The following is a 900-nucleotide window of genomic DNA, read 5'->3' on the forward strand; positions in this document are numbered from 1 at the left end:
CACACGCTTCTGTGAGATAAGTGATTGAATAGCTATTTTCCATCTACGCCATCGACGGCCATCTAGGATTTATGTAATTTAGTGTAGTTCCACATGGTTGCCGCTCCGGAAACCAAGCCAGAATCTTTCCACAGACCAATATGAGTAGTGCTAGGGTCACACTTATGAGGTAGGCCATGGCGATTAGAGGAGATATGGAAAAATACCGAAAATTTTAATCCTACAGGCACTTTCAGGCGTTATTCCAGTACATATTTTTCGAAATGAAGGACATCACGGCATACACGACTCATAAGGCGGAGTAGGCGACCAGGGGAGATAAACACGCAGGCAAAGAGCAATAAGGGCGATGCATGGGGATAAATCACCACACCATGACATCAGAATTGGTCGGGCACTTTGCGGTAGTGACCTTTATGTACGTAATATACGGGACTCCCGTATATAAATAGGCACCACCAATTAACTGTCCTCAGAAACGTACTTTGGATTGATGAACGAAAAGAATACTATTTAGTTTAAAGTTCCTATTTATCGTTTGTATTTCTTTGTTTTTTTTTTATTTTTTTTTTCATATAATTTTTTCAATCCCTTTTTTTACCATTTTCACAAAAATTCAAAATCCTAACATCACCCTTTTTATCGACTTGGTTTTTGTACACATATATATTTATTTCTAATGAACATATGCTTGACATCTCTCTCTCTCTCTCTCTCTCTCTCTCTCTCTCTCTCTCTCTCTCTCTCTCTCTCTCTCTCTCTTTTATGAATAGGATCTTTCGATGAAGAAAATAGCTTAGACTGCTATCTTTGGGCAGTGATTATACATAATCACACACACTCAAACACACACACACTCACTTTGAGGTAGATTCAGGTGTATAATTCTCTAATCTGGTC

This window comes from Palaemon carinicauda, chromosome 22 (assembly GCF_036898095.1).
Source record: "Palaemon carinicauda isolate YSFRI2023 chromosome 22, ASM3689809v2, whole genome shotgun sequence".
In the NCBI taxonomy this organism is placed as follows: domain Eukaryota; kingdom Metazoa; phylum Arthropoda; class Malacostraca; order Decapoda; family Palaemonidae; genus Palaemon; species Palaemon carinicauda.